This window comes from Macaca fascicularis, chromosome 18, assembly GCF_037993035.2.
Source record: "Macaca fascicularis isolate 582-1 chromosome 18, T2T-MFA8v1.1".
NCBI classification, from domain to species: Eukaryota; Metazoa; Chordata; class Mammalia; order Primates; family Cercopithecidae; genus Macaca; species Macaca fascicularis.
In genome coordinates, this window is record NC_088392.1 from 16,997,573 (window position 1) to 17,010,436 (window position 12,864).

Consider the following 12,864-nt stretch of genomic DNA (forward strand, 5'->3'; position numbering starts at 1 on the left):
GAGGTTGGAGGAGTAAAGATGGTTAATCAGTACAAAAATATAGTTAGAAAGAATAAATAAGATTTAGTATTTGATAGTACAACAGGGTAACGACATTCAATAATAATTTATTGTATGTTACAAAATAACTAAAAGAGTATATTTGGATTGTTTGTAACACAAAGATGGATGCCCATTTATGTTGATGTGATTATTATGCAGGGTATGCCTGTATCAAAATATCTCATGTACCCTATAAATACATATACCTAGTACATACCCATGAAAAATTAAAAATTAAAAACATTTTTAAGTTTTCCCCTTATTTTTAGGTATGGATTTTCTTCCTTTTGAGATTTCCTCCAGTCATAGAAAGTTCTCTCCCTTCCAAATATCAAATACTTAGTCACCAATTTTTTTTTAATTTACTTTTTATTAAATGAATGACTGACAACTATCTTGGTGTTTGGAGTGGTTTTGAACAATTTTTGAGGAATTGTGGTGAACAGGGGGAAACCCAGAAGTTCAAAGATGATGGTGTCCACCATCACTGGGTGGCCCCATGAACAGACAAGGGGGGATGCCAGACCACATCTAGATGTGACCTTCAGTTCTAGCTGGCACAAGAAAAGCGGCATCTCAGGTAGGAATAAAGGTCAAATTAGACAGAACCACGAGGGAAGCAACCCGCATCATGTAATATTGTATTTAGTCTGGAGACGAGAAGACTCAGAGAGGTAGGAATAGCTGTCATTAAATACGTGAAATATTTAACACCAAGAAGAAAGTAGAGAGCAATAAAGGCAAATGAGTAGAAGTTACAGAAGGCAGATTTTGGATAAATATGAAGAAGAACTTTCTAATATTAGAATGTTCTGCCTGGTCAAGTAATGAGCTCTCCTTTACTGTAGGAGGTATTTAGATATTCAAAAATGCTGCTCTACTTGATCTAGCCTTTTTCTTCACCTTCAAACTGACCATCTCCTACTGCGCCTGATAAATATGAACGCTTAAGGGAAGTAGATACACACACACACACACACACACACACACACACACACACACACGCAGAGTCTGGAATGAAACATACTAAACCATTAGCATTAAGGAATTATAGTTAATTATTATTTTTTTCTTTATAAAGTTTTACATTTTGCAAGTTTTATACAATGAAGATATATGTTATTTTTTATTATTTATTAATTTTTGAGACGGAGTCTCACTCTGTCTCCCAGGCTGGAGTGCAGTGGTGCGATCTCAACTCACTGCATCCTCTGCCTCTCGGTTCAAAGGATTCTCCCTTCCCTGCCTCAGCCTCCCGAGTAGCTGGGATTACAGACGCCCGCCACCATATCTGGCTAATTTTTGTGTTTTTGTTTTGTTTTGTTTTGTTTTTAGTAGAGATGGGATTTCACCATTTGGTGAGGCTGGTCTCAAATTCCTGACCTCAGGTGATCTGCCCGCCTCAGCCCCCCAAAGTGCTGAGACTATAGACCTGAGCCACCACGCCCGGGCAAGACCTATTATTTGTGTAAAAAGAAGAAACGTGTTATCAAATATCTCACGACTCCCAAGGCAAGCCCTGTTTTATCACTCACAATCAACATAGAGCAACCGTTTGCCCAATTCTTCCTTATCTTTGGATTCCTAGCTCACCCTCTGACCTTGTCTGCTACTGGTGCTTCCCCGGTGCTAACAGTGGCTTCTCTCCATTAGATATAATAGTTTCTGACAATCTATACATGATGAGTGCACACCTTGCATCATTCTTGAAAGACAGCATTAGAAATGGATTCCACCTAAATATACTGTCAATCTCCTATATAGACTAGATGATGTCTGAAATCTTACCATCAATGCGGCCACAGTCCACTGCCTCTGCTAATCCATGTCTGAATCTATGACGTGACTTTGCGGGCCTCAGTATTACAATCTAAGAGAGTCATCCTGGTCAGCCCACAGATTAAGGCCACACCACTGTAAGAGGGGAAGCAATTTCAATGAACATGTCAATCACTGGAAGATGAAGGAGGTGCTAAAACAGAAAATACAGTTCAGAGGTAACTATGAGTGAGGGGGGAGGGAACTGTATTTCTCTCTAGGCCCAGCGTTGAAGACACTTAAATGCCTGGATTTGTGATTGTGTGTAGTAGGTATTAAGAGACACCCTGACTGTGGAGGAGGGCCGGAGATCAGGATGGGATGTGTTCAAGCTCCAGAGTGCAAGCATATTTTGTAAGACATCATCCAGTTTTACATTGTTCTGTTTGATTGACTCCACATCCCTTAGTTAAGTCTCCTTAAACAATTTCTATTTTGTCTCCTCATACCTCAGAAAATTAAAAGGAAAATAAAATTTGGCAAGCAAGAATTATTTTCTATTATCAACCCTAAAGAAGCCAAATTTTATTTTTATTAAGGAAATACAGTACTTCCATACCTGATTCTCAAAGAGCATTTTCTGATTTTTTTTCATTGTGTTATCCGACTATAGTCCCCTTGTTTGAAACCTTAAAATATTCTATGATTTTCTATTGTAATATTTGTTATAATAATAGTGGCAGAGTTCATGGTGTTATTTTCTTTATTTCCCTCATTGGCTTGGGAACTATATGCTATCAGAGACCAAGTCTTCTTCTTTCATTTCCTGCAGCACCTCCGTATTCTCAACTGATGTCAGTAAATAATGAAGTCCCGTCTATTGTATAAAGCAGGATTTCTCAACATCAGCACTGTTGACATTTTGGGCTGGGTAATTATTTGTCGTGCGGCTGTCCTTTACACTGTAGCATGTTCAGCAACATCTCTGACTTCTAACCACTGGATGGCAGTAGCAGCCCTTCCCCACAATTCTGACCATCAAAGATGTCTGTAGACGTAGCCAAATGTCACCCAGGGGCAAAATCACCCTTAGTTGAGAACCATGATCAAGAAGATTGCAGCATTCAAAATGCTTTCGGGTTAAAAAATAAAGCATACTGCACCATTCAAACTTCTTTCACAAAAAAGATGATTGTTTAAAGTTGAATAACAGTAGTGATAAATAAAAATCTGGCTTCAATTGGTTGAATCATGTAATTTTCAAACATTTATTTTGGCAATTTCCAAAAGCCTCAAAATAGATGGAAGAAAGGGAAGTAGCATTAATAGATTATACCCACTAGGCACTAGGAACTTACCTTACAGTGATTTGTTTAATGATCCACAAAATGTAATGAAATAACTTAACATCAGGACTCCAGAGAAGGGCCTGTTTTCTCACGCATTCTCCACTGACTATTCACCACCAATGTAAGAATTTTTAAAATAGCATAATAGTTAAGCCCATGGGCTAGAATGGTAGCTACAGGGTTCCAGGCCTGGGGTTGCCATCTGTCAACTGTGGGACTAGGGCAAGTTATAAGCACTCTGTGCGCTTCAATTTCTTCACCCATGAAGATGGATTTAATTATAGTACTCCCTTCACAGGTTTTGTGAGAATTAAGTGACATAATGCACACAAAGTGTTTAAAACATTGCCCAAACCTTAGTACACAATAAATATTGCTTCTAAAAATCAAATTAACTTTACATCAAAAGGGGCACACCAATTGCAAGCACCTAAATAGTAAGACATAACCCGATTTCAGAGACACTAAAAATATATTAAGCATTTATCTGATAACTCATGTTGTTGTCCATCTTTTCATGTGCTTATTGGCCATCTGTATATTTTCTTATGTAAAGTGTCTGCTAGAACATTTTGCATATATTTTAACTGAATATTTGTCTTTGAGTTTGTTTATTATTTTGAATATAGTGTTTTGTCTAAATATATTGAATATATTATTTTGTCTAAAATCTGCTATATGTGTACAAATATTTTCTCCCAATTTCTGATTTGCCTTTCTGTTTACTTGGAAGAGCAAATGTTTTTACTTTTTATAAACTCCAATTATTCTTTTTTTCATTTATTATCTGTGCAATTCATATTTTAGGAATCCTTGCCCAGCCAGATCTCACAAAGATTTTCTCCCATATTTTCTGCTAGCAGTTCTGACTTTTTACATTAAGGACTATGATCCCTTTCAAGTTCAACAAAATGTGGCATATCCAGACAGTGGAATACTACTCAGCAATAAAAAGGAGCAAATTACTGACACACACAACTTAATTTCAAAATTATTAGTCTGAGTAAAAGAAGCCAGACACAACAGAGTAGATGCTGTGTAATTCCATTCATAAAAACTTTTAGAAACTACAGACGCATGCATAGTGACAGAAAGCTGATTGTTGGTTGTCTGTGGATGGGAATGGAGGCAGGGTGGACTTCAAAAGAGGATGAGGAAACTTTAGGAGGTGATGGAAGTTTAACATCTTGATTGTATTTGCTATGTTTACAACCGTCAAACTAATAAAATGGCTTACTATAAATATGTGCAGTTTATTTTATGTAACTTATACCTCAATAAAGTTTTTAAAACCCATTTAAGATCAAGGAGATAAAGAATTTTGCTCAAGCTAGTTGGTGCAGAATTCAGATCCTACATTCACATCATGCCAACCCCAGCACTTGTCTGACTCCATAGCACCTTAATGCTCCACAACTGAGCATCTCATGTTGGCTCTTAGTGGGTAACATGCAACTCCTGTCCTCTAGAGGTCAGGCTTGTCCAGGAAAATAATTCCAGAACCTGGCATTTGCTCATTTCAAAGTAGCCTTACACTATGTTTGAGGAAATACTTTGTGTGTGTGTGTGTGTGTGTGTGTGTGTGTGTGTGTGTGTGTGTGTGTAATTTGCATCAAAAATTGGTGTGGTTTAGTATGAGACCCTTTCCCCCCACAAAAAAATCCACATTTTGCTAGAGTAACAATGATGAGAGTTAACATTTTATGGAAAGATAACCTGGTCAAGGAGTCTGAAAAGGACCTTAAATTAGGAAACCCTGGGTTCTATGCAGATTTTAAGCCAGAAGCACTGTAGCAAAAAACAGGTACCCTGAGCTATACAGGTTATTTTCTTCCAGAAGGGAATCTTGGAACAATTTAATAACGAGCAATAACTTATTAAGGGTCTATTAAATGCCTGGGCTTGTAGTAGGTGCCTTATACGTGTCAGCATACTAATCCTTACAACAACCCTCTGAGGCTAACGCTAGCCTTACTACTTTCACTGGGGAGGAAGCAGTGGTCAGAGAGGCAAATAACATATTCATGTTCCCAGTCGGTGGAGCTTTGCTGCCTCCAAAACCTAATTCACCACTGTGAGATGCTACATTTTTATTTTAACATGATTAAGCCCTAACTGAAATGTATAGTTCATTAATATAAGCAATTTTCAGCCATGGCTGAAGATTTTGGTCAAAGACCTTCTTTCAATGGAACTGAAGAGATAATATTTTATCATTGTTCTTATATGCTATACTTAAATCCAAGTGACCAAATGTCATACTAATTTACATTTTGTCACTCTTCAGAATGTTATCTCTTTTACTTCTAACCCTCATGACAGCACTTCTGATACATCTTAACCTGAATTTTATACTAAACTTTAGAAAAGAAGCATTTACCCATATTGATATAAATTCTTCTAAAATTGTTTCAGTGGAATGATAATATTCCATCTTGTCAATTCATCAAAATTCACTAACCCATATTCCTCTTTATGTTTTGGATAATTCACTTGTTTTCTTGGTCTTTGCTAGTAAAAATAAATAAATAAAACAAAAACATAAAATGGCATGAATATTTCGTGTAAAGCTGTTTTCAGTTGTAAATTCAGACGTGATAAGAAAGAACATTTTAAGCCCCTTTACACTTCTTGACACAATTATTTCCAACACGTTTTACTTACAAAAATATTTAGGATGCGTCATTAAGAGACAGAAATAGTTCATAAAATATCATCTTTGCACAGGGTTTTTGAAGGCTACTCATATCTCACTCGGGGTCAAACGGTCACTGGCTATGTTATTTAATGACTTCATTGGAGACAGTGAGGGCAAGTTATTTGAATTTGTAAATGAAAAGAATCTAAGAGGAAAAGTTTGGAATACACATTCAGGATATACCAAATCTGGAAATGTTAAATTTGATAGGTACGGATATTTTTGAACCCTTCAGAACTGTGTGAGGATGATTTAGAGAGAGAATGTAAGCATAGAAAAATAGAGCCATAGACTTGAGGGTGTGATTACACCCTGGGGAACTGCTGGCCCGGATTAGAAAGAGATTGTCCATGGCTCCAATTCAGGCTACTTAGAGAAAGGGGAGGGCTTAAGTGATAGCAAGAAATCTCTATGATTTCTATCCTAAAGAGGTTAGGAAGCCTAAGGTAAGTGATGTTGAGACTCCAGTGTCACCCAGATAGACCCAAAGGGTAGACTTACCAAGAACTACATCCCCGGACTCGGGATGTCGGCTTCTTTGTTCTGCATGAAGCCAGAAGGATGCTAAATTGCTGATTTCCTTTATAAATCTGTAAGGACCTCAAGAATGTAAAAATGACATGCATATTCCACATAATTTAGGATCACAGGGCCTAGGGAATCTGATTATAATGTCTAATTCTTCCCCGGCCACTCTGTAAACAGATTTTCTAGTCAAGAATAGCTCCTACCTGAGTCAGCCAAGCCTCCAAAATCCTGATTCCTGAGCTTAGGGTTTTGGCCTCAATAATCTTGTTCCCCTTTATTATTTCTTTTTTAAAACTCTCAAAAAAGAGATTTTTGTTGGTAGTTTTATTCCATCTTCTCTGAGGCAAAAATGATATCACGGTTAACTAAAAATTTAGGAACAAAGACCAAAAATATAATTGCAACGACAGTGGTTGCCATAAAGCTTCCCCGATACATGGTTTGGGGGAAAACCCTTATATCTCAAAGTACCTAGGAAATGACCACCTAAATGAGTAAGATTCAGATAAAGGCATTTATTTGTCAATAACTGATTAATTATATCTCTAACTGTCCATCACCTCTGGGACTCATTGAATGCCCCCCTTAGGACTGGACTGGGGGATTTCTTTTATCATGTAAGTACTCAGAGCTGAAATTCAGCTGGTTTGTACAGCAGACTCAAAGCAAAAGTCTTGCAATACCTTCATAGCAGTAAATTGCGGATGCACCATTTCTCCAAATCCCAACCTGTTCCTGCCCCTGTCCCTTCCTTGGGAGTCCCGGTCACCTCTACACCCAGTAATTTCACTGTGTGTCACAGGAAGGGGCTTCCATCATGCTCCAGTGCTGCATCTGGAGTCGTTCTGATGGATTGATGCCCACTGGCAAAATAATTAAGCAATTCAGTTAAACAATTTGAATACCACCTCTCTTCACTTCTATTTTATTCAGTCACTTATTTTAAGCTCTTTAGAGGTATGATTACTTTGTCCTGTAACTCAAAATTAGAACTAAGTGTGGGAAGTCACTGGAAAATCTAAAATAGCTATTTTAGTCATGTCTTCTGCCACAATACACTGGAGAGTCTGTGTGTTCATCACACGCTGAGGGGCTACAGCATGGATAAAGCGGGCTGTGGTTCATGCCCAGCTGCAATTCAATCATTGTTTTGATTATTATTTTTGATTATTATGTCCTCTTGTTACTCGTATCTGTTATCTGTAGGCATCAGAATTCCTGTTTACCTCCTTTGGTTCACGTTAGTAGTTTGTGTCTTTCTGAGAAGTGACGTCATTCCACTCTGGAGAAAAGAAAAGAGGCAATGCTGTGAGTTGCTCCTGAATTTGTCCTTTATAGCATGACACATTTATATTTCCTGCAGCTTGGTCCCTGCCCATAATATCAGAATAGCCATAACAAAGTTCAATGAAAATATAATGAAGTATGATGTGCTTCCAAACCAAAAAGCAAATTTTTACACATGCCCTTTGGAGATTAGCCAAACTGACACTCACTGGGAAAAGAATCAGTGATAGATCATATTGACCAAGCAGCAGAAAAGAGCCCTTCCTAGCTCACTTGTCTATTTGATGATTAAATGGTACTTTGAAGGCATATTCACAATCCACAATTGTTTTTATTTTACAATTCTTCTGCTTGAAAACCGCCTAACAAATGACCAAACTCAACATTAACAAATTCCACAATCCTGAGCACCTTGGGAAACACCATTAAATGAATCGAACAAAAAGTTCTAGTAATGACTGATTTTCTTTATCAGAGATTTCGATATTCCTATTTAGAAAGTATTTGTAATAGCATTTCTCTCTACCGCACGTCTGGGTAGAGCAGTGGTTCTCAACCAGGGATGATTTTGACCCCAAAGTAAGTGGTAGCAATGTCTGGAGGCCTTTTTGATGGTCCCAGCTTGGAAGGGCGGAGGAGGGAGTGGTGCCGTTTGTATCTAGTGGCTGGAGACAGTGGGCATTGTCAAATACCTTTCGGTTCACAGGACAGCCCACCACAACAAACAATCATTGGCACAAAATGTCAGTCATGCCGAGGTTGAGAAAACCTGATATAGAGCAGGCAACCTCTTTAAGGATAATCCCTTGAAAACTACAAAAGTAAAAAAGTAAACACTAGGGGTCAGTACGAAGTCATGAAATGTTGCTTCCGAAGCACTCTCCGACCTGTCAGAGTCCACACTGATTCTAAAACTTTTCTTGTATGGATTATAGGAAACAAGTAAATGTATTGATGTTAGCAATCAGGGCTTTTCACTATGGGGGAACAGAGATACATACAGGAAATGGGGCTAGGTGAGAATGAACCCTGTGGGATTGGATTTGATTTGTAGGTAGTGTAAATACATTAATATATTGTGTTATATATCACATTTTATCCTATCTTGTCTTATTCTAACATTTTAATTTCCTAGCTCTGTTCAAACAAAAGGCTTAGAAATGAGGACTCTAATAAACAAGTAATAATTCTGGACCCCAAATCTTGTTTTTAGATAATACCATTCTCTATTAAAGGGAACTAGAGCTTCTCAGAAAACTGGCTGATTCCAGAATGAGACAGGATGAGCCTGGGATATCTTGTTGGGTACGACAGTAAGGAAGCACTCAAAGCATGATACAGACGCCTCAAAAGAACACAGTCTTTTGAAGGGGCTTCTAAATTTGGGGCAATTTGTGCATGATAAAAAATTAAAAAGCTGATGGACATAATATATTGAATTAATTTGAAAGGTACGTATTAATGAGGGAGAAAAAAGCTATAATGTATAGAAGAATGTTAGCTAAATAAAATAGAAGAAGGGATAGAATGTTAAGATATGATTTCTTTTCTTTTTTCTTTTTTTGAAACGGAGTCTCACTCTGTCGTCTGTCGCCCAGCTGGAGTGCAGTGACACGATCTCAGTGACACAATTGCCTCAGCCTCCTGAGTATCTGGGATTACAGGCATGAGTCACCGTGCCCAGCTAATTTTTTATTTTTAGTAGAGATGAGGTCTCACCGTGTTGCTCAGACTGGTCTTGAACTCCTGTCCTCAGGTGATCCACCCGCCTCAACCTCCCAAAGTGCTTGGGGTGAGCCACTGTGCCCGGCCAAGATATGATTTTTAATCCCAAATAGATTTGTTGCTTCTTCAGCAAGGATTATCAACAGAATGCAGAACCACTAGGTGTAATGTTGTTGGGGGAGAGTACTATACTGTTTCAAAACCCCATGGATTACTTATTAATGACAAAGGGAAAATTTTTCTTTTAAAACAGAAAGATCTGCCAGTCATCCCTGCACTGGGTGGTCAAACTTAGCTCTATCAAGAGCAGACAACCTGACATCATGTGTCCCTGATTTAATACACTGAGGATGACACATCACCCATGTAATCATCTTGCCAAAATGTTTAACCTGAGTCTCACTATGAGGTAACAATCAGATAAATCTAGGATGTGGAGCTTTATACAAGACTGCTGTCCAAACGTTTCAAAAATGATCAAGGCCAGGAAAAACAAAGGAAAACCAAAAAGTCAGGGACAGATCCAAATCAAAGTGATTAGTGAACTATATAACCAAACGCAATGCGAAAATCTTTGTTGGATCCCAAATTCTCCCAAAATAACTGCAAGTGGAGTTTTTAAGACAATATAGAAAATTTAAGTATGTACTATATTTTATATGAAACATTTAATTAAGGCTTATTTTCTCAAGTGAAGTAATGGTATTGTGGTATGAGGGAAATGTTCGTATTCTCAAGAGAAGCATATTATGGTATTTAGGGAAAGTATCATGGTGCATGCAACTTTCATTCAAATTGTTCAGGAGATAGATAACACAGGGATAATAGATATAAACCATATGTAACAACATATTAACAATTGCTGAATCTGGATAAAGTGTGTGCCAGTGTTTACTATATAGTTCTTTCAACTACTCTGCAATTTTAAAACTTTCAAAATAAAGAAAACGCAAGGTTTTTACACCATTCAATGCCAATTTTTTAAAATGAAGAAAGTTTTTAACTTTCATTACCACCATTACTAGAATGGTATTTTTTTTTTCTTAAACTCTATAAGCTTTGGAAGAACTTTAGTGTCTACATAAATGCATTTTAACATAGAAGACAGTGCTTTGCCTCTGCCCCATTCTGCCAAAGATGAATGGTCTTAAGTTTTAAAATATGAAATGAGATTTTCAAACTCCTGACCTTTAAGGAAGTTTCAAATGCTCTATTTGAGACACATGGTTTTCCAGTCATTTTCATGGGTAGTTCATGGCTTGAACAATGACAGTCTGCAGTGACTTACCCAATGGAAGGAGACAGAACAGCCAAAGAAGCTCCAGAAGGGGTCCAGGCACACCTGCAGCTGCTGAGCCAGGATTTATGTTCAACTAAAGGTACCGACTCTGAGAACATTCAAATTAACTGATTAACATGATCCATTGCTTGTTATGCATGGCTCCCTTTCCACACAGGGGAAGCAATTTTATGGTAATCTTCACACTGTACAAGACAGAATTCTGATATTCACCCAAATTAGGGTCCCATTTCTAATTCATTTATTTTTCTCAGGGAAGCCTCTCTGAGATTTCACTCTGAGAAGATTCCATCTTTGATTTATTTCCTAATACGCTTTAATTTTCCTTCATAATGCTTATAAAAACATACGATTGTATACACATTTCTGTATTTGCTTTTTAAAATGTTTCTAAGTTCTTCAAGGGCAGGGGTCAGATCTTTTTCATTCTCACTGTGTATTCAGTCCCCAGCCCTGTGCTGGGACCTATGCCTGGCACCCAACAGGCATAAATAAATATCTGTTGACCGAATGACTTTGGGGGTTGGTCAGGCTGCTCCCAAAGGGGTGTGCTTGAGACCTCAGGTGAGCAGAGACATTAATTTAAAGCTGAAGGGGCTCCAAACTCCCAGATGTGGAAGCCACCTTCAGATATCTATAGCCACAGGATGCAAGTGAAACTGCGGAAACGCAGGGACAGACTCCAAAAGACAAAGGATCGATGATAAAATTCCATATGATTTTACTCAATATTCAGATGTACATCTCCGTTCTTCCTTAGGAAATCACTGCTTTCTGTATTTGCTCATTGTTCCTCAGCCAGGCTTTCATAGAAGCTATAATTGCAAAGTAGACCAGTGTGTTCTGCAGAAAACGGGCAGTCTTTAAAAATTATCAGAAAACAAACCAGCAAGCCAACGTACGTTAAATGCAGGAATAAAACTCTATCGATGTTAAAGTTTTTCTCCTAGAAATGTATACATATATTAACATTTTGGGGTTTACCACTGCCTAAAACAGTAGCAAAGAACTATTAATAAAAGAACTGAGGCAGCCAATTGTATTTAATTCCACTGCTGTTTAGTAATGTAAATGATATCATACATTTTAGTGTATATATATAATATTGTCGTATACATATATATGTACTCATAGTATTCATTTTTTAGAGTATATGATGGAATACACAGAGAAGATGTCCCACAGAAATTATCATAATGTTCAGATGCACTGCCACCTGGATGGGCTTGAGAACTATGAATACAAATGTATATGTACGCCCTTCAAGACTTCTTAGCCTGGGATCCATGAACAATTTAAAGAGGTCTGGGACACCATGTGAGAAGTTGTATGTGAATGTGTATGTGTGCCTTTTATAGCGGGAAAGTTCGATAGCCTCCACAAGACTGTAAAAAGGAGTCTGTGAGTTTAAAAAGTCCATGGGAATCAAGAGCATTCCACTAATGCATAGCTGCATGTATTTATGCTAAGTGTGTGTTTGATGGTTTAAGCACTTTGCTACATGAATGTGTAGATGCACTGTTTAAGTCACGGAAACTCTTTGAACAAAATATATTGCTGCTCGTTGAAATAAAATCATTGTGTCTTTTTGTTACCCTTAAAATAGAAACATTTTAAAATTTTATTACGTACTGGAATTTCAGTCCACCATTGTACAGATGGCTGGGTTTTTTTTTTTTTTTTTTTATGATTTGGTAAATTTGAAGGATCCTCAGGCTCAGAGGCACTAAAAAATTCCCGGAGTAGGCCATTTTTGGGGTGCGAGGTCTCTGCCCGTTTATTCTTTGAGCCTAAGACCATTAAAAACAAACAAACAAACAAACAAACCAACCCTGCTACATTTCTGGATCTGGCATTTTGCAGGTATCACACAAATAAAATCCATAGTTTATATTCAGTGGGACTGCTATGATAAACAGAAGGAAAATAAGTTAACAGCATAAAGTTTTGTTTTGTTTTGTGAATGAAAATGAAAAGCATATACACATTCTGGCTTAAAGCCCACAGGATTACTTTTGACACCCTTTCGATTCTCTGTGTATGATGCGGGGAGGGGGAAAAGAGTCCTGATAAGATATTTTACACAGTAGCAGCTTTCTCTTATTCTGACCCAGATGCTACAACAATACTTCATTAAAGAGAAATCCAGTCTTTAGCTAGTATTGTCATTCATTTTT

At 37.6% G+C, this 12,864-nt stretch overlaps 1 long non-coding RNA gene across 1 annotated transcript in view; it reads left to right on the top strand.

Moving 5' to 3' along the window:
* The window catches only part of LOC135968212 (uncharacterized), a 202,200-nt gene that overhangs the window by 100,285 nt on the left and 89,051 nt on the right, over positions 1-12,864 (top strand). The gene's annotated exons all lie outside the window — the stretch shown is intronic.